This window comes from Catharus ustulatus, chromosome 8, assembly GCF_009819885.2.
Source record: "Catharus ustulatus isolate bCatUst1 chromosome 8, bCatUst1.pri.v2, whole genome shotgun sequence".
NCBI lineage: Eukaryota > Metazoa > Chordata > Aves > Passeriformes > Turdidae > Catharus > Catharus ustulatus.
In genome coordinates this window covers 11,446,521-11,467,809 of record NC_046228.1, presented here as the reverse complement: position 1 = coordinate 11,467,809, position 21,289 = coordinate 11,446,521, and the positions used below count along the sequence as shown (strand labels likewise).

General features: G+C 41.6%; 1 protein-coding gene across 1 annotated transcript in view; it reads left to right on the top strand.

Moving 5' to 3' along the window:
- The window catches only part of SORCS3 (sortilin related VPS10 domain containing receptor 3), a 275,461-nt gene that overhangs the window by 64,478 nt on the left and 189,694 nt on the right, over positions 1-21,289 (top strand). The window lies entirely within an intron of this gene.

The following is a 21,289-nucleotide window of genomic DNA, read 5'->3' as shown; positions in this document are numbered from 1 at the left end:
GGTCCTTTTGCACTGTGTGTGCGTGCCCTTGACTCTGGTTTTGCTTAGGACACTGTCTCATAATAGATAATATTGAAATTCTTGTTCCTGCCATGTTCTTAGGGCACAAACCCAGACTGGATTTGATTCTCATTCATGCTATCTGACTACTATTGTCTTGCTTTATGTTCTCAGCTTTTGCTAAACTAGTTCTCATCTTTGTCCCATCCCAGAGGCGTGTTCATATTTTCTTCTAAGGGAAGCTGTAGGAGTGATGGTGGGCAGGACGGTTGGGACAGACAGAGATCTCTACAGCCAGGTCTTGGAACTTGTGTTTATTGCAAAAGAGTGTGGAGGAAAGGGCCCTGCCAGGAGCTGCCAGCTGCAGCTCGGAGCAGGGCAGTGAGAGAGTAAGGAGGTAAGAGGGAAAGCTAAGAGAGTGGTAAAAGAGAGAGCTAAGAGCGAGGTAAGAGGAAAAACTAAGAGTTCTAAAAGACTAAGAGAGCGAGGTTCCCGTTACAATACCAGAAATCTTCTGTGTTGAATATTCTAATTTTCACTAACCAATCTAATACCAGATACAAATCCTATAGCATTTACATACAGCCTATAAGAATCATTACATTACCATACTGTGTTACACTTTAAACTACTCTTTGGACCCTTTCTGCCGAGCTAGCAGGGTCTTCTCTGACCTTTGGACCTGCCTGCAAGCAGAGGGAATTGTTCAATCAAGAAGGGATTACTTTCAACTGGCCAAAATATTGTTTTCTAGTTATTTAGTAACTAAGGTTTGGCATCTCAAAGATGGCTTTCATTTCAATCTCACTTATAGTTTCCATATTCTCAAAATCTTTTGCTAGGCAATCATATTTATAAGGTTTTCCTGTTTCATCTTTCCCAACAGGAAGCCATTATCTCCTAAAAGTCACTTTCCTTCTTCACAGCAGTCCTGACAACATTACCTTCTCTGGCTTGGCCAAAAATACACAGACACTTACTCCAAGTTTCCCCCTGCCCAATAATACACAGACACTTACTCCAACTTCCCACTGCCCAATCTCTCCTTCCAAAACTCAACTCCACAGTGCACTGAGGATAGGTCTTGCAGAGTGTTTCCAAGAAGAAAATCCTCTGCTGCTTCAATGAGCAGGATTATATGTAGCCTGCAAGACACACAAAGTAATCTTTCCAGAGCACTCAGTGCAAGTAAGGCCTCAGTGGTAGCTCTGTGGCCAGTCTAGTTCCCTTAAAGAAAGATTAAGATCATTTTAAGAGACTCTTTCAGAAAAAAATGAAGATACTCAAACACAGGGTAAACTGGCTTACAAGGAAAACTGAAAACTTGAATGGATAGGAATTGTTCAGCTAAAGAAGGGAAAACTGAAGAGGGATGATAAAATGAAAATAAAGCACAGTTGTTTAAGGTAAATAGGGTTTTTAGTTTGTTTTTTTCTTTTTTTTTTTTTTTACTTTTATCCATGAATCATTGGATGAGCAATCATATGCTTAAAATACAGCAAAAGAGAGAAAGTTAGTTCATATAAAAAAGCTTATAGTGAGTAAAGCCTGATATAGCTCCTTGGGAGGTGTCCTTTCTTGTATCAGAGATCATTAAAAACAGACCAGGCAAATATCTCTTGGGAGTGATTCCGAGGAATTACATCCTGCCTGGGGAATGGAGGTTGGTTAGACAGCACCTCCAGAGCTCTAATTCAGTTGTTCTGCACTTCCAAACCTGAATGATCCTCCAGGTTTGTCCTTTGTTGCAGCAGTGGCAGCAGGTTTTGGTTCTAGTTCGATCTCTCTGGGAGCGTCAATAAAATCTTGGTTTGCAAGAATCGTTGTGCAGCTCGACCTCTCCTTCAGTCCTGCTGAATAACAAGAACTCTGATACAACTGCATGCAGGCTTTTGAAACAGAAATACCATATAATTCTGTCAGATAAGGTCTGGTATCATTTTCATGGGTTTTCTTTAGGGAAGTACGAGTACTTTCTGATTGCTATACATATAGGTACAAGTTTTCACTCTTCTCCTGGAAAATAGGAAGCACTTCAAAACTGGGTCCCTCTAAGCCACTGTATCTAAAGCAAGTAATTGTATTTTTGCACTTTTCCCTGTGAAAAAGTAATTTCTGTGGGATAACACTGCAGCTGTGGTGATTACATCTTTACTTCAGACTGTGGGAAGAATGATAAGATAAACACATGTAAGTAGGCTGTGCAGGAAAAGCTGCAGTGAGGATTGGACTAAGCTCTGTATGGCAGGGGGAGAAATGGAGACTGCTCTTGTGTGCTGGTAAGAGGCAACCAGGCCTGTGTTGAATTTCCAGCTGGGTAGGAGAGCTGAGCTTTGTCAGCACAGAAAGGGGTGGGAGAGCAGTGAGGGACTGCAGCTTGACTGGAGATGGAGTCAGATGGGGCTCTGATTCCTGTCTTCCCAGTGGTGCTTGCTTCTGTGTAGCATAGGGTAGTTCCAAGATCTCCACTGGATCTCCTGGAATTTCCATTTGGTTGGGAGAGTAGGAAGGTCTACTCATCTTACCACCTTGTAGCTGGGGCAAGTGAAAGGTACTTAACTTGTCTAAACTGTGACAGCTTGTGGCTGCTGCAGGTGACTCTCTGAGCTGCTTAACTCAATTCTGCTCAGGTGTCTGTTGCCAAAGCTCACTCCTGATGCTCAAATGTAATGAAGCTGGAACTGTGACAGTGCACTGTGAAATTCTCCCTTCTTTGTCAGTTCTGCTCATTTTTGGCATACTCTGCCATCTCTCCTCCATCTAAAGCTGTAGTTCCACAGTGTCCAGGTTGTGTTACTGCTCTCTGATGTTCCTGTGAAGTCAGCCAGTCCCTGCACCCAATGGGCTGTGCAAGTGTTGTGGTTTTGGCTTGCCAATTTAAGATTTCCTGGCCAATGCACCAATTTATGTAACCACCAGAGCACCCAACAGCTTTGTGCAGGATGGCAGTGCTGGCTGGCAGCAGACTGGGGCTGCACCTCAGGTGTTCATTTAAAAGGTGACTGCAAACAACTGTAAGAAATCAGATTGGGCAAGACAGAGGGGACTTCACATTCTCCTTCTAGTAAGAGATTTTAGAAACTGCATTAAATTGTCAATGCACTATTGTTGGGGTTTTTTTTTATACTTATGTTTGAAGTGTCGGACTCTGCATCTTTAGGTGCTACATTCCTTAGGAGGAGTCCCAGAATAATCCTAAATTGTGTACATCTTGATAACTTTTAAGTGCACAGTGGTAAAGAAAGCCTGATCTGACTTGAAAGCAAACTCACCTTTCTCAGTCTGAACACAGAACTCTCTCCTGACATGGTGCCTACATTAGGCAGTCACTTCTTGGGCTCTGTAAATGCAAGGCGCACACACAAATCTGTGTGTTCTCCAGATTGCAGGACTTCCACAGAGGAGGCAGAGTTGCAATAAAGGGAATGTGAAACCACTTCTATGTTCTAAAGAGGCAGTTTGTTGTATCCTATGTGTTTTGACAGGTAAGTGCTATCTCAGCCAGTCCTGGATGTTGTCAGGAGACACTTCAGGTATAATCAGGGAAGTAGGCTGCAGTTCAAAGCTGGCTATTGTTCATTTGTTCTGCTGCTGTGGCAGATGGGCTTTGAGTCACAACGACATTGCCAAGGTCTGTACTGTCTGTCCATAGATCTCCATAAGACATTGCTTATATGACCATGGAGCTTCCAATGGTTGGACATCCATCTAGCTACCTCCAAGGCTGGTTCTTGATCCATGACTATTGCTCAGTCGATAGACAAGAATATTATGCCCTTGTAATCAACAAGATGGTTGTATTTAAGAATGCCCTGAGGTGATAGATCTTTTCCACCCCTTAATCAAGCAGCAGGTGATCTTTACTTTCTAGGCATGATGCAAAAAACACTTGTGTAGCAGTAAAAGAATGATGGTCTTGTGGGTGGAAAGATTTTTGATTCACAGTCTGGCTAAGTTTGTTGTCTGGCAGATTGGCTGCCAATAAACTGGTCAAAATGTGGCCTTGAAATAGGTAAGGATGAGCCTTTTGTCTTACACACATTGCCCAGTGAATCATCCCTGTGCACAGATGTCCAGATACTCTTGCTTACTCAACAAATGCACTCTCCAAAGCCTCATTTATTACACACCTTTAGCAGATTGAATTCCAGCAGCCTTTGAAAACTGTAGGATTGAATGTGATATGGGCCAGCAGGAAGAGAGGGGCACATACTATATGTGATAAGAGATAGTGTTTCCAAGGGTTTCTTTTCCCCTGCTTTTTAACAATTTGTTAATTTACAGGAAAACAAATTGAGTGATCTGAAATTAAATTTGCGTCTGCTTGATGGAATGAGCAAACTGCTTTATTTATGTTTTCCAGATTAAGTTAACTTTTTTTTTTGTTCACTTTGCTTTTATTTTTCAAAGACATGTTCCTGTTTAAATTTGGGTGAACTTGGTTCTGAAATACAGTTCTGAAATAGGAAATTCAAGCTCCATAAGAAGCCACTGTGGAGGCCAGATAGCCTTATCAACTACTCTTTAGTGCTGACCTTATCAAACAGTTTGAAGCAGTCTTGCTCTCAGTCTTTCCAATAAGAGAGTTTATTAGGTTGGGCTGAAAAAAGGACCATTTCTGTACCAGGCCTAGGAGAAACATCAGGATCTGGAGGTTTGGGGTACAGTGCAGAATTTCTGCTGCATCTGACTTTGCAGAGGAAGTGTTCCCAGCACAACCTTGGCTGCTTTGAGTGGTGCTGCTGGGATGGTGCTGCTCTGCCCTCTGGGGTTGCCATATGTGGAGAGGATGTGTAGAGGTGGCTCCACATGGAGTTTCTGGATTCTGACAGTCCATTTGCATCTGTCCCAAGGTGTGTTATGACCCATTCGACTGGGTCATCTCAGTCTAATCCCCTCTCCAGAATGGGATTTCCATAAACAGACTGTACATTTGGATTTACCGTGACTTCTCTCTCTTTTTTCTTTTAATTTTTTATTTTTATACAAGGAGTAGGGGCAGAAGATTGGGGTTTTTTTATAGTGATGAGCTATCTCAGGCGAGGTAGGAAGGTGTGTTAGGGGATAGACACAGGGTCCTCTGGTTTTACTGTTGTGTGTACTTCTCATATTGACCAATGGTGGTTCTATCTGAAGGGAGCAGAACTCAGCTGTAGAGTATTTAGATTGGGTTTGCAGGGGGAGGCTCTGCAGATCTTTTGGTCCAGCTCCTGCTCAGCTTCAAAGGTTGAAGCAATGATGTTTGATAAAGATGCTCAGAGCCTTTTCTATCAAGTTCTGAATTCCTCCAAGTACAGAGATACCCCAACCTCCCTGGGCCCTTGATTTAGTGGTGAATCAGCTTGATTGTGAAGGACTTTTTCTTCTCTTTTATACCTTGCTGGAAATTCCTTGGTGCCATTTCCTGCCAAGAAGGTTGGCCCTTGTTTGAAAGACTTGATACCCATTTTTGTGATGATGACTCATAAGTCTGGGGAGATCATAGATAAGGAAAGTAAAATAATGCATCCCTGAGCTATTACTGTTCCTGAACAGGGCCAGCAGCTTTCAGTTTGAAGGCTGCACAGTGAAAGCAAGATTAATTTTCTGCTCATCTCCCTGTTTCATTAAATTCCTGGTCTCAGCAACAGATTCATTTTGGACTATTTTCTGTTCTTGTTGCCATCTTTGTCATTGGAATGGGATATCAGCATGTTAATGCCTCATATAAGCTGTGAATGATGGTAGAGCACAGTCGCTCTTTGACATTTTCAATGCCCTGTAATTTCATTATCTGGTCATTCTTCCCTTCCCCTGCAGTGTAGTGTGTCTGACATGGTGATTGCCACTTCTAATGTCTTTTTCTGGTACTACTTCCAAAGATTTTCCTCTTTCATTATGGGCGCTTTGCCTTTCTTAAAAGGAAGGTAATTTTTCGGGTGAAAAAGAACTTTATCTTGCATCCTCAAACTACATTATTTTTCTTGTGGCAGAAATAATAAGTTGCTGCTGCTTTGCAATTTTCATCCTGAAGGATTTTATAGAACCATGTCAGATATATAAGCACCACTCCACTGTAACATGGTCACTTTTCTGAGTGGAGTTCTATGGGGGGAAGGTGTCTGTTTCTAGGGGAGGTCTATGTCTATAAAGCCCCACATTTAGTCCCACTTTTTTTAGGTTTCTAGGGGATGTCTATGTCTAAAAAGTGTCTCCTCATTCAGCTATGGAGGAGAGAGATGTTGTGTGTCTGACCTGCTCTTGGTGTTCCACTTCAGCCAAGCATCCTGGCATTTCTCAGATCCCTCATGACTGCAAGGCTGGAGGACAGCAGCAGTGCCCTTGACTTTTATTTTCCTGTCTTCCTATGGTATATGAAATTTTAATTTTTTTTATGGGATATTGCTTTGTTTTGACTTTTGTAGTTAAGGTCTGAAGTTTGTTCAGAGGAGTTGGGAAGTGTCTTGGGATTTGCATGATTTGGGGACACATAAGGAGCTGTGGATTGTTCCAGACAAGATATACCTTAGAGTTTCACCTTCCTATGCAACGAGCTTATGGAGTGAGTGCATGCAGGTGACTGGTTGAAATCCTGCTTGTAAATGTCTCTATATATCAAAGATAGTAGAGGTTAGGGCTTGTTTTAGGAAAACATTTAGGGCACTCATTAAATGCTTACACTAAGCCAGAAGAATGTGAACACATTAGTGAGGCCTCAGTTAACAGCAGGGAATTCTGCAGTGTGTAAGAGTAGGTCTTATCATGGACATGTTGTTCTTTACTAGAGGTTTTGGAAGAATATTAGAAGGAAGTTCAGAAGAAATCTCTCAGGGAAATAGATATGCAAAACCCAGGAAGTTTGATTTGTACATATTCTCTTCCATTGTCCCTGGCATGGCAAACTTCCAAAGCTTTTCTTGGGGTCATTACCCATTTGCTAGTAACTGTTATTTACAGTTTGCAAAGGCTTTTCTTGGAATGTTTGGGTGTTAAGATGCATCTTCTTCTGAGTTTCAACTCTGTTTTGTCCTGTGGAAAATTTCACCTTCTTACTGTTATAAATGAGAAACATAAAGTCTCGATATTTAGCAAAATTTAGATTGCTTTATTTTATATAGACAGAGCAAAGCAGCACTGGGGAGGCATGAGGGGTCACTGCTCACTCCATGCTCCATCGAACTTTGGTTTGCAGCTTCTTCTTATAGTGTGGTCTCTCGTGGTAATCAATAATTTCTGCTTTCTTGCTGTCATAATTTTGCCAAGCAAGCAGTGGTGGCCGAAATAAACATCCCTGTAAAGTCTCTGGGAGTCAGTCTCATAGATAAGCATCTGGTCTTGGTAGATAAAACCGGCAGAAATCGAGAAGTTCTGGTCTTTGGAGAGAGGCAGTCATTGATAAAACAAAGGCAGGAAGTCTGATTTTGCAAAATCTATTGGACTATTGGAAAGTCTGATTTTACAAACTGGTAGTAGATACAAATTATTTAGAAAACATAATGTTCATAACAGGGGGATGTGATGCAAGGGTCAAGTGGCTCTGATTCCTGCCTGCAAATATTGCAACTCCTTTCTTCCCTCCCTCACAGGTACATCTGAGCTCTTCTGACACACATATTAATTCTCTGTTAATTCTGGACTTTCTGTGGGAATGAAGCAGTGCATGGAGACTTACTGAGCAGTGGAAATACAGCCTGGTGTGAAAAAAGAGGTTCACTTTCCTGGTAGATTTAAAAGCTTTAATAAAAGATAGTAAGAGACAAACAATAAAGCAAAAGGTTATAATGGCCATGAGCTTGGCATTCAGCCAAGAGCACACCTGTTGTTTTGGAGACACTTCTTAAATTCATCAGCCTGTTCCATATTCATAGACCCATCATACATTTTCAAACTTTTCTAAAAACTATTTTCCATATTCCAGGAACTGTTTTACATGACCACTCCTTGAATCCACCTTTTTAAAGCATGCGTGTTTATTGCCTATGGTTTTAATTTATTTTTCTTATCAGTCTTAATTTTGGCTGTGGTCTTCAATTTCTGCAGACAGTCTGTGCTGGTAACTGGTATATCAGTAGCAGGTGTCCTCACTGGGTGTTATCCAACCAAGCAGGTATTCCACTTACTGCAGAGACACTTTATCAGCCTATGTTACTCTTAAAGGAAATGATTTCTCATAAACCCTTTCAACACCTCACATAATATTTGTGAAAAGCCAATAACATAATATGTATTTATAGCAATTGTATTTAGAGCAAGGGCTGACACTGTTTGCCAAGGCCATTTACCTAGAGCCAGGTAATATCTAGAAGGAGCTTTATGGAACTGACTTTTCAGCCGTGCTGAGTAATCTTGCTAAAGAGGCTACCTTGTTTTACAGCTTTAAATCTAGTTTGGACAGAATATTAGTAATTATCCCATGGGGAACAATCCTGTTTTCTCTGGATGAGCTAATAGGCTTCTTGCATCTCTAATTTCTATTGTGCTGTGAAGATGTGGATGATTGTTATTAAAGGCTGTGAGAAGCAACTGGTCAGCTCATTGCCAAACTGCTCTAATTCATGGGTGTTGTACATGGGCTGCAGTTTGCTTAACGTTGCAATCCATGTATTCTAAATTGTTTTCATAGAGCTTGGCCAATAAAACTACAGGTTTATTATGTTCGTGCAGATCTCTTGTTTAATCAAGAATGCCACACGTGCTGGGAATGCAAAGCTGTTCTTGAGAAATGCCTCTCGATGTCAAAGTGTGGGAATCAAATCAGTTTTATTTTCCTTTATATTTGAATGTAAATACAGTATTCTTGAATGAAAAAGGCTCATGGCATCTGTAAGTACTTGCAATAGCTGTTCAAGAATGCTCTGTGCTATTCTGACTGTGGCATTGCTAATCTGAGGCATCTAAAACAGCCTGAGATAATTTATTGTCTTCTTTCTTGGCAGAGAGAGGAGGGAAAATAATGCAATGGAAATAAATCAATATCATTATGTATATCTATAAATTATATTTTATATATATATATATAATGTATGCATATATGAATGTGTGTAAAGGAAAAGTAAAAATAAGAGAATATAAGATTCTGTTGTTTTGCTTTAAAGCATTGCTGGCCTCTGAGAGCTAGGGCTTGTAAAAACCAAAATGCAAGAGTCCATAAGAGATAACTTGAGCAGAGAGATAACTGGTGCAGTGGAGGATGCTGGTGCTCTCACAGCTTGGTTTAAAGCTGAGCCTGGTGCCTGTTTTAGTGCATCAGTTTTGTAATGAGAGCTGCTCTGGCTGCAGGAGTGTTGTGAGGAGCTGTGGACCAGCTGGAATCAGACTAGTGTTGGTGTAGTAGAGAGATCTGTATCCATTATCATTTGAAAGGCTGGACTGGGAGGTATCTTCATTCTTCTGTATTGTACATGTGAATTTACAACAGGTTATGCTGTTCCAATAACTAGGTTTACTGAAGATTATCTTTGAAGCTCCTGCTGTCAGTCCTGCTGTAAAAAGGGCTCAGAGAAATATTTCTGTTTTGGGAGGTGTTTTATAAGAAGTAGTTTGTAGAACATCATCTTAGTGAAAGAACAGTCATAAAACATCAGAGGCAAAAATGGGCCTTTGGATTTATTCTTCGGTCTGTCACAGGTTCTTAGGAGATGTGCTCACCTCTTCCTACACGGGCATCCTGCAAGGTAAGGCAAAGAATTTGTACAGAGTTGATGCACTGACCCCTACTTGAATCAGCCCTCTGGTCCCCACCATGCTTCAGCCTCTGGTGATGTTCAGAGCTCTCAGCTTTTGCCAGCTCAACACTTTCTCATGGCAAGTATGTTGCTCCTGTGGCTTCCTGGTACCAATGAAGACAAGACCCTATGATGTGACTGGTGAGGGAGAGGAGAAGAGATTATTCTGATGGAAATCCAGGGCTCTTGAGACAGTAAAGAGGAGAAGAAGGCTCTCACAGACCATGCAGAGTGGCCATTACAGATCTTGTTTAGTCAATTTGCATTCTTAATTTGTTGTGCTGCACAGCCATTCCCTCTTATGTCCCTCAAGGGGCATAATGATTTTTGGAATCTTTGAGAAATTTCTGGCACACCACTGAAAACACTCCAATGCAGGAATAGTCATTAGGACTATTAATGTTCTTTAGAGCCCTTCTGCAGTGATGGGTGGCTTTGGTATGTCAATGCAAGGTGCAAGATAACCCTATAGTCCATGCATGTGAATGCCTCTGAAGGTCATCTGGGGACCCTGCAGAGCTGCAAAGGATTTTCAGAGAACATGACACTCTCTTCCCCCTCTTCTACTTCCAGATTTTGGGTCCTAGATGTTCTTCTGATGGTGGTGCAGGTGCTGGAAGAGAAAAGCACTGAGCCTTCCTTTGTCATGCCCGAGTAAAAAGGATCTATCTCTTTGAGTTGAGCATCCTAAAGCTTGACCTTAAAAGCAGCCCCAGTTTAAATGTCAGTCAGAAGTCTCAGTTGTCATAACCATGATTCTTGTAAGAGATACAGACAGTGGCTTGATGTGAAGAGTGTGCTTCCATTTCTCTGTCTCCTGGAGGGCAAGAATTTTCAGGTCCACAGACATAATTTTTTAGATCCCTAAGTAAAGAAAGGAGAGAGATCTCACAATGGCAAACCTTCTGAAAGTTTTCTGTTGAAGTGAGGGTTGCAGAATGGAGCCAGTAGGTGTCTGCCCAACTGTCCCTGGGCCCCAACCAACTGTAAAAGGATTCCAAAAGTCGACAGAGCTTTGGATTTCTGCAAAGGTGATTTGCCTGTTTTCTATTTTACAATCCATGTACATAACTTAGAGTCTGTGCTTCTGAGTTTCCTGCTTTTACAGCTTGAAATTCTCAACCATAACATTGCATTAAAGGAGATTGGAATTCAAGTTCTTCTCTTTTTCTCAGCTTTTTTTTTTTTTTGGGTGAGTAACAGAACACTTAAGTCTGTAAGAAAAATCGCCCTTGACAGCTTCAACTGTGCTGCTCCACATCTCTCCATGTAGGCATTAGCAGAAGGTATTTCTAAAGTGGGAAAAACCTATTTTCTTTCTTACTCAGGTCAAAACCAGATGAATGGATTTTTTTCTAAAACACATGTGCGCCCCCCTTTGCACTATTGGGCTGACACTAAAAATTACAATTGTATTGTAGATCTTCAAAGATTCCTTCATTTTCACCCCGTGAGCTGGTGCCTGTCTTTCAGAGGACAATTTTTTGAGAGTGGGGGGGGTGCAATATATTTAAAGTATTAGTGCTGAGACAGAGGAGGATTTTATATCTGGCTGGCTCAGTGTGGTGGATATACACAGAGGAATAATTCCCAGCTCACATTCTGAAAATACCTAGTGAGAGAGATTTCATGTAAGTCTGCTTGGTTAGGCCCTCCAAAGGAGATAACATCCTGGCTCCTGGGGTGCTTGGCATGAGCAAGAGCTGCTCTGCACAGAAGCAAAGAAAGGAAATTGCCCAGACAGTGTGTTTTCATAGCAACATATGAAAATTCACAGATGAAAATAATTTTGCTTTACTATTTTAACGATACAAGACAATAATAATAAAAAGCTTCTTATGGTACAAGTAGTTCAGCCATTGTAACAATGATGAAATGTGTGCACATGATGAATACAGAATAAAAATAATAAAGGTGATTAAAATTGTGAATAAAGATTATATCAAAGGAATATGAGTAGGAAAAGGAGTTGCTAGAGCAGAGTCTGACCTTACTGTAGTTGAGTTTTAAAGTAGGATTTGTCACCTGCAGATGAGAACTGCATAAACAGAAGTTCAAGGTCAGGAGAGTGCAGTTAATTGGACAGACCACATTTTTATTACCTTAATATATAAGATAATCAGATCATTTAATTTTTTTTTAATCTGTAATAATGTAAAAATATGTTAATTGGCTATTTAGCACTCAGACTCTTGCTTCTGACCTTTTGTCTGTCAAGAGCCCTGGCTCGTGCTTGTCTTACCTTGGGCACTTTCCTTTTCCGTGTGACCCACTCAGCCTGACTGACCCAAGCTGCCTGTGATACTGACTCATATAATCTAAATGATCATTTTTACCTTGTTCTTCCTTTGATGATTCTCATATTTCACCTTCCCTACCATTTAATTCTAAGTACTCTATGTATCCATATTTAAGGCATTGTGATTACATAATGCTTTAATGAATTTGTACAATGATGTTACAGTTGTTCAAAGCATGTTCTCATATGTGGTGGAAAATCCAATTATTGGATGTTGATAGTTGCAGAACCATAACTTGAACAATTTGTGCATTTTTCCCTTTTTTCCTCTCTGCATTTTTCCCTTTTTCCCATTTGGCAAACTGCAACAATCCTTATTTCCCTGGGCTGTTGTGAGGAAGGGAATAAGGCAAAGTCTAAGGTGCTTGGATTTGCAGTTAATAAGGATCTGGGAGTGGAAGGTCTTTTAACTGACCATTTAAAACAGATGCAAGGGTTTATCTCCCAACAGGTACATAGTTTATTTCCATGGTAACATCTAAAACTCCAGCCTTTGGAATGGTTCTCCTGTGCTAGCAGTGAGGCATTTTCACATGAATAAGCCTTCCTAGGCATGAGGCTGGAATGGACTTCAGAAGGATATCTGAGTCCATTCTCTGTCCCTGGGGAGAGAGAATCTCATGCCCATGCTCTGATCAGTAACAATTGTTTGAGTTGCTAATTGGAATTTGAAGATCACTAATATTTATATATGTATATGTACATATGCAGGGGAGAGGTGAGAGGGCATGTGTGTGAGAGGAGTGAGAGTTCCTGAGTAGAACCTGGAGTCTGAAATGGAACAGCTATAAGCAGCCTGAATTTTCTTGAAAAATCACCTTTATGGGAACCTTTTCCCCCCTCTTCCTTTCAGACACAGAATTTCCCACATAGTTTAGCTTCTTTTATAGAACCAGACACTCTTGCCTTCAAGAGAAACCCTTTCCTGTCCCAGCAGTTTATAGGATCTAGGATCTCAAAGGGCTATGGTCTCTTACCTATTTTTTTTCCCCCTCTTCTTTAATTAAATTGAGAACTGTCCTGTGAAGGTAGAGTACCCATACTTAAGTTCAAGTCATTCCTTCTTTTCAGGTCTCCCCATGTCAGAAACTTTAAATGGCTCTTCAGCAGAAATGTGACTGACTCCAGAGTGATAAATTGCTGCACAAAATCTGCTGGTTCGCAGATGGTATCAGGAGATAATTGGAATAAGAACTGAGCCAGCAAAGTATCTGGGGCCTTTTTTCATTTTCTTCTTGAACTTAGAGGTGTGCACACAGCAGCTTTAAAAAGAAGACAGAGAAGGGAAAAAAGATCAAATTAAAGTTTCCAAGGCTTTACAGAGGCCTTCTTAGCAAGGGGGAAGAATTGGGATATGTGATCTGGTGTGGGTTGCTGAATCAATAGAAATAAATTATGAGTTCTTTGCTATCAGCTCTTACAAAGTATGATAGGGGACCCTTAAATCAGATCACTACCTGACAGGAGAGATTGTATTTATGTTAAACTGAGTTACACAGAGATAAAGCTCAGGCCTCTGTTATTTTAAACAATCTAGATGTCTTTTCTGGGGGGAATGTGTGTTTATGTGCAGAAAAACCATCTTGAAGAGCTGGGAAAAATTCTGTGGAGCAAAACTGTGCCTTGTCAGGGGGATGGATCAGATAATCTGGGGATATTTTCCATCTCTGACTAATGCTACTCACAAGCTGCTGATAGTATTGGTGTGTCCACCCTCCCTTCCAGTGTGTTTATTCCTAATTACCACACCTTTTCCAGACGCTCTCTCCTAATTCTGTGTGGCTGTAATTGCTTTTGTATTACTCAGACACAAATGCACACAAGTGTGTGCACTACTGCAGCCTCTGGGACAGAATCCAGCTGCTCCTTAAGGACTGATACCTTTGCTGTAGGTATCTCACTTATTTCTTTACTAAGGAGGTTTTGCACAATTGCAATTAGGGTTGCAGTTTGGCTGTGTGTGTGCACTGAAGTATGCAGGTATGAAACTGAGGCAGGATTTAGCAATTTTATTTCTTACTTTCTTGGAAAAAATATTGTGTGAGAGATATTACCCAATTTTTAATGTGCAGTGGGGATGAAAGAGCCTTGTGACTGAGGTGCAGCCAGTATACAGCCAGGAGCTATGCATACCCTCCCTTTGGTAGATAATTGGAATGCCTGCCTTGGGAGGAGGAAAATCAGACTTCTTTTCCCACATTGTTGTAAAACATTATAGTCCAATTCCTTTTGTGAGTCCTGGAGTCATTAGTCATTGCCTTGCTGGTGGGGTTATCCAGCTGCATTCACTGCAAGGATTTGTATGTGCAAGGCATCTCTGAACATATCCTAAATTACAGTCCCTGCACAAAAATGCCTACAACTAAAAGCATGGATGACCCTGTCAGATTCAATTAAAAACCCTTTCTAGATTTGTGAGAGACCAGTAAGGTAAATCCATGACTCTGGAAGAGGTGTCTCTGTGTTGGTGCCGTTTCTTTGACAGGCTGGACTTGCCCTTGAATTGCCAAGGCATCCAAGAGAACCAAAATTCCTGCTTTGCTTTTGCTTGTAAAGGCACAGGAGGAGAGAGTTGGGCTTTCCAGATCTGGCTCTTCCTTGCAAGGCACTGTAGTGGTTTTAGTTCTGGGCTTGGGTGTTTTTGTTTATTTGCACCCTCAGATTCTTTTCATTCAGTGCAAGTAAATGGGAATTTACTTCCCCATAAATGGGAATTTCAAACTTCTGCTTAAATCTGGAAGTATTTTTGTGAAGATAATGTGATCTGTCTCCAGCTGTGCCAGTGGGAAAACTTCTGCTCTGGCTCCAGCCCCTTGTGCTGCCTGATTTATACTGAAAGGGAGGAGGGCAGGGGACAGAAGGCGCCCACTGTGTCAGCTTTCCTACTGGAAAGCGAGAAGCAACACAGGCAAAGGATTAAAGGCAAATATCCTCCTTTTAGTTACTGGTTCTTGTTTTCAGGATGAATTTGACAGTCTCAGCTGTTTGGAGATCACAAGTTCACTGGAACATGTTTTGTTCTGTGTGTGATCTTGGGACTTGTCTCTTTCAATTTCAGAGGCTCTTTTGCTTGCAGTGCCTGAAGCCACCCACTGATCATTTTTGTCTCTCCAGAGATTAAAAAAAAAGAAGAAAATAAAAAAAAAAAGGAAAAAAAGTAAGGAAAAGTCATTTGCTGCAGGTTAAGTTGGCAATGTTTTGCTCTTACACAAGTGCTACTCTGATTTTCAGGGGCAGGACTTGGCCTGTGTTTGTTGTCAGTACCTCTGCTGTTTTCTTCTTGTGTCTTAGGATGTGCTATTCATTACTTCCTATTATCTGGCGATAATTTTTCTTCAGCTATGCTCACCAGACTGGGGAAAAAAGGGGAGGTTGGTATTTAAGGTGTATGTGTTCCTTTTTAGCTAATCATTCTCTTACTCTGGATGAACTGAGATTGGTATTTTATCTTCCAGATGATGCCTCTTACCTTAAATTGTCAAAATGTGCTGAATTAGATTCTCTCAGCTATGCTGAATTCCTCAATGGAGACTCTTTTTCAGAATAAAGTGGTCTTTGATTTTTCATATGTATTCACAAAGTGGATTGAACCAAACTCTTAAAAGCTGATTTGAATTCTTCTTTCTAAGTGTTTTCATGTAGAGAAACACTTAAAATTTCACTGAACCTCTCTTTGCCTCCCCATAAGTAAAACAATGATGCAATTACTTGCCTTGTTTCATAGTGGTGATGCTTGCAGAATCTGTTAACACCTGGGGAATTTAAATTCCACTCCTGGGAGCTTTGTAATAATTCTATATGCCTCTCACAACTGGGGATAGCACTCTTGGGTATTGGCAACTGCACTCAGACCTCCAGTGGAAATGAGGATGGTGATGTTGCATAGTGTGATTGCTCACATGCACACATATATTTTTGAGGCTGTATTTGTGGGAAGAGATTTTGATGAGACCAAGATTATTTAGTGATTGCTTTGGAGAATCACTCTACCTTGACTGAGGAAAACACTTGTACTGGAGTAACTTTCTTCAGAGCAGCCTGTGCTGTGTTCTGATTTCTTGGTTAAAGCAGTGCTGATAGCACATCAGTGTTTCAGGTGTCGCTGAACAGAGCTTCAGGGTGTCAGGTTTTCTGTTTGTCACTCTGGCCACCCAAGAAGGAGGTCAGAAAGGATTGTTGTGCTCCACACAACATCATCCTCAGCATTAGTAACTGTGTTCTAAGACTGATTTTGCATTGGTCTGCTGAGCAGGACAGTCAATGACTGCCTTTTTATCACTTGTTTGTTTATTTAGAATTTCTTCCCTTTCCTTGACTAACGAAAATGTCTTTGTCAGGAAATACGAGGTTTTTTTACTTTTGCTTTTCTGGTTTTCTCCTCCATCAGCCTGGGGTGGGACAGAGTCTGGGTTGATCTTAGTTGCTGGTTGGGGTCAGCTTACCACAAACTTAAGCACAAATATAGATTGAACATATAAATGGTCATTTCCCCATCTTTTGAGTATTTGTTTGGGAAAAATTAGGCTGGTATTGGTGGCTTTTGACAGAATTAGATTTGAATGAAGAGATTGCATGAAAGAGTGCCTTAAAAATTCATGATCATGAATGTGCATGCCCATGTGCTTGCCAGTCAGTCAATCTTTAGTTGATAATCTTGTGCCTTGAAAACCACACACACACACACAAAAAAAAAAAAATCCCAAAGAAGAAAACATCAGGGACCTATACAGATCAGTGCTGCTGGCATTTAAGTCCCAGACTATTTTGAACCAATTTCTCTTTGGCTGTGAGCATTTTACTGACACTGGTTCCTAGTATCCTGTGGTTGCTGACATTTGAAATTTACTTCTTGGGTGCTCTAGCTCTCACATGGATTGGGGAATGGCAGGTGGAAATTGCAGACAAGCTTCCTGTGGCTGTCTTGGAGGGTAGAAAATGTTGCAAGCATGGAAATATATCTGTGGGCAGGAGACAAAGACCCACATGCCAGAGCAAGTGGAGAACTCTCATTTTTCACATGTAAATTTGTCTGCCCTCTTTCTGCTGTGCTCTGTGCTTCCTAGTGCTCATCCCTGTACTCTTTATTAATTACACTTGGCAAATATGTGCACAGGGCTACTGATGAGTTGTGTTAATCTCTGTGCTGATACAGCAGGATCACTCAGAAGAGATGTCTCATGAAGGGAATCAGAGCTGGCCTTTCAGATGCCTGCCTGACATTTGCTTCCTCTGGCTGCTGGGCTCTTCCCTCTCTTGTCTCTGGTATGAATGTCCCCTTACAGGGACAGGAGCATGCCAGCCTTTGGCGTGGTGCTCTACACTTGTTCAACCTGCTGAAGGACCTGCAGTGCCTTTGCACTCTTAACTTGTGGGAAACAGGCATTATATATTCCACTCTGGGGTGTATGCAAAGCACTTTGCCAGTTAGAATTGGCATGGTCTGGAGCTGGTTTTAATGAACTAAAGTAATTTTCCTTCGTAGTAAAATTTTATTGGCATGGAAGATTGTTGCACCACCAAACACTCTGAAAAGCTTCTGAGTACTGTTGTGATTTGTGGGCTTGGAGATTCCTGATAATTGCCTGAACAATAGGGATCCCTTCAGGGATGTGTTTTTGGGATGGAGTGAAACGTGGGCTAATGTTCCTGGCTGTAATCTTTTCTGCTTTTGTGCCAGCCAAGTTGTGCCAAGACTCAAGGCTGCTGAATTAGACAGATTTGGACACTTGCTGACCTTATTTTAGAGAAGTGGTCCATCATATTAAATGTGGATTTAGTGGTTTAGCATGCTACAGAGCATTGTGTCAGGATTCTCAGTGCCAGAGGCTCTTCATCTGTATTGAAGTATAAACCATTGAAGGTAAATGATTGACAGGTGTTGGCATTATTTTATATAAGCCTTAAAGCAGAGTGTTTAGTAGACAAACAGTGTGAAAACAGTTTTTTAGTGAAAAAACCTCCAAACTATGTGCAACGTGAGATGCAAATGTGAAGAATAAAGCACATAAGAAAATTCTTGTAGAACTGGAACATCACTTCTTTCCGAAGAAAATATATTTGTTCTGATTATCCTTTCTCCATTCCCATTTCTGTCTACAAAACCAAAACAATTTGTTAAATTATTCAGGTCATTAAGTTTTGTGTAAGCTCAGCTTGAAATTGCATTTTCTGGAGGGATTGTATTGCCTTAAGGGAGCTGTAATTCAGCCTCCCTATTTCCACATTATGTCCTGCAGACTCTTTCCCAGTTTTTCATTTTCAACCAGCTGAGCTGCTTGGTGTCCCAAGGGACCCCTGCCTTGGGGTGTCCTGGCAAGCACAGTGTAGTGTGTGGAGCACAGACTGGAGGAGATGAAGAAATTTCATATCTGAGCTGTATTTCCTGAAGTGAGAAATATGATCCCATAGCAAAATGCAGTTTAACGTTGAGCTGACTTGGAATTAATTTTGGCAAGTTTGGTTTGATGAATAGAAACAGTTTAATTTGGCACTATACAGGTGTTTTCTTTATTTTGATTAAATAATGCCTAAGTGTAAGTTTTTGCTGTTTCTGAATTGCTTGGAACTTGTGTTTCTTTTTCCCCAGAGCAAAATGTTCTAATTTATGTTGCAGAGTGTGCATTTTCTATGGGACGGCAATTCCAGATTTCTCTCAGTTCAGGGGAAGAAAATGTTTTTGTTTTGAAATAATGCCTTAATTGCAAAATCTCCAATTTTCAGTAGAATTCAGCTTTTAAAATGAAAACCATCAAGGTTTTCATGCAAAATTACACTGGCATGGAAAATAAAAAGGTCATTTGTTAGTGTTGACAAAAACAAGTGAGCTTCTTCAACTACAAAGCAGAAATTGGAATCAAATGTCTCAGCCTCAGTCAATGAAGCTTTTCCCTTTTTAATTTTTCTTTCTCCTGTCAGAATTCAGTATTGGCAAATGTGTCCAATTTTCCTCCTATTTTGTTCCATTCTTTTTCAACTAAAGCATTCAAACAACACGACGCCTTAGAAAATCTGGTACTTTCCCATGTGTCCCTGCTTCATGTTTCTTGTGGAAACAGATGCCTGATGGAGCCTCAGAATATCCCCCTGAAAGGGTTGGATGTTTCCTCTGCAGGGCTGTGTCAAACACACCCCATGGACACAGCTCAGGATCCAGCTCTGCCTTTTCCAGCTCTGCTTTTCAGGCTCTTGTCTGTGATGAATCCGTGGTAGTTCCTGAGCAGCTGAGTTTGCTCTGTGGTCTCACAGGGCAGTGTGTAGGGGGAAAGTGCTTTCACAGCTTTCCTTGGTGTGTTCAGACTCTCAGACCCCCTCTGGTTTTCAGACTCCCAAACCATTGCAGTATTTGGCAATGGTTTATTGAATCTGGGGGCTTTTTTCTCAAAAGCAAGGGGAGCAGAGTGGAAGCTGCCTGGGTTAGTGGTGGGGGAATGTCGCCTGTCCTGGCCTCATGTGGTGAGTGATTTTAGGGTCAGGTTGCTGTAGGTGTTGCCGCTGCCTCAGGCAACTCCTGCTGTTTCTTGGGACCCTGTGTAAGATTCTGCAAAGGGATGCTCGTGCTTGTGCTTTCCATGCATCCCCAACAAGTAGAGATGGATGTTAGTCAGTCATCCCGGGCAAAAATCCAGAAAAATCATACTAAACAACATGCTTTTACTATGAATTTATACCCAGGAACTGAGTAGCATTCTGCCCACGTCTGTAAAGCTGTTGTTATCCTGGGATTTGTAGGGTGGTAATAGATAAGTGACATCTTCAAAAATACAGGGCATAGGAGATCTGGGGAGAGACACACAAAAAGCTGGGAGAGTATGAATGCTGCCTTTAGTTGTAATTGCAATTTAGGGTAGAAATAAGGTAGATCCTGTTGAAAGTTGACCAAGACACAGATTTTATTTACAATGTTTAGGAATGAATCCAGGGTCCACTGAACTCAGCTGTCTTCAATGTGCTTAGACTCTGAAACTTGAAAACTTAACTTTGTGAAACCTCACCTCAGTTGTGAGCAGTAGGAGGGGTGTCATTTCAGGCAGGGCAGGGCTGGTGCTACAGTGCATGGCTTCCTAGAGAGTCTTGAGAGGAGTGCTGGCTGAGTGCCCACGGGGAGCATCCTGAAAATGTGGTTCTCATCAGGTTTTAGCTGGCAGAAGGCTGCCCTGCTGGGTGTGAGGGGAGAGGCACACGAACCACACAAACCTTGGTTGCTGCAGCTTGCAGCTGGCTCTTCCCCCTTTGTATGGGAGGTGTGAGCAGGGTTTAAGCTGCATTAAAAAGGATGTTAGCCTCATTTCCCCATAGCATAGCGTTGGTTTCAGCTGACATGGACTTGCATATGCTGACTCAAATCTGCCTGGCAGGTTTCTTTTCACACCCTGCTGGAAGCAGCTTGGCTATTATCTTCTTCCTAAAGGTCTCTGCATGGGGAAATAAAGGGAAAAATGCAATAGGGGGTGGTAAAAATGAATCCAGGAGAGGGAGGAATGCTTGAAGCATCTATTCTAAAGTCATTTAGATGGGCACTGACTGCACAGTCACGTACCAAGGTCCCTTACAATTTGAACAGGTTTTTTCCTGGTGTTGTGCTGACAGTAAAAGAGTGCTGCAGCAGCTGTGATATTGATTAATCCTTTGGCATTTTTCTGCAAAGCTTTAAACTTTGCTCTCTCTCACAGCCAGAGCAGATGTGAGGGAAACTGGCCTGTGCTTGAATCCTGCAAGGAGGAAATGATGCTGAAATGTAAAAATGATGCAAAACAAAAATGAAGAGGTGGCCTGGAGCTCTTCCTTGAGGCTGGTCCTGTAGAATCCAAGGGAATGAGCTGTATGACATTAGTTATGCTGAAAAGGCAAGGAGCAGATTCTCAAATACCTTCCACTGAGAAACCTCTATTCTTTCTGCACAAGTTCCCATCCCATGTGAGCCTGGGAGCTTGCACAGAGTCTCCCAAGCTATCAGAATGCATAAGTGCCTTTCTGGAGAGAAAGGCATTGGACAATGTAGCTTGCAACTATGAAGATTACATTTACCTGAGGTCACAGCACCAGGTATAGCAGAGGGAAAGTATATTCCTCTGTGGTCCCCCATGTACTGCTTAACTCCTCTCTCCCCGAGCCTCAGTTTTGCAGGGGCATGACTCAGGAGTGCTTTCTCCAGGAAGTCACTGAGTCCTGGAGGCTCTGACTCTCCTTGAGCACTACAGATCCAGGTGAAGGTCTGTCTTGCTCAGTGCATAAGCAGAATGTCACACTCTGTCCCTCTTACCACTGTGGAAAGGTGATGGCATGTGGG